Raw genomic sequence first — 216 nt, 5'->3', positions numbered from 1 at the left:
TTTTTCAAGCTGCTGGGGCCAGGATTCAAACCATAGTCAACTATGTGGATTCAGCTCCTTTAACTGCTAAGAAACAGGGCCACCCCATCTCTGTCTGTTTTAAACTACTAAATTCCATTGGTGTATGTGGCTACTATTCTTTATGATAACATAGCTTTATTATGGGTTAAACAGACCTTTTTATGATACTGTTTCTTACCGGGGAATATGATGCCC

This window comes from Tupaia chinensis, unplaced genomic scaffold (genome assembly GCF_000334495.1).
Source record: "Tupaia chinensis unplaced genomic scaffold, TupChi_1.0 Scaffold144058_2, whole genome shotgun sequence".
Taxonomy (NCBI): Eukaryota; Metazoa; Chordata; class Mammalia; order Scandentia; family Tupaiidae; genus Tupaia; species Tupaia belangeri.
The sequence above is the reverse complement of the archived record's forward strand: the minus strand, read 5'-3'. Positions refer to the sequence as shown.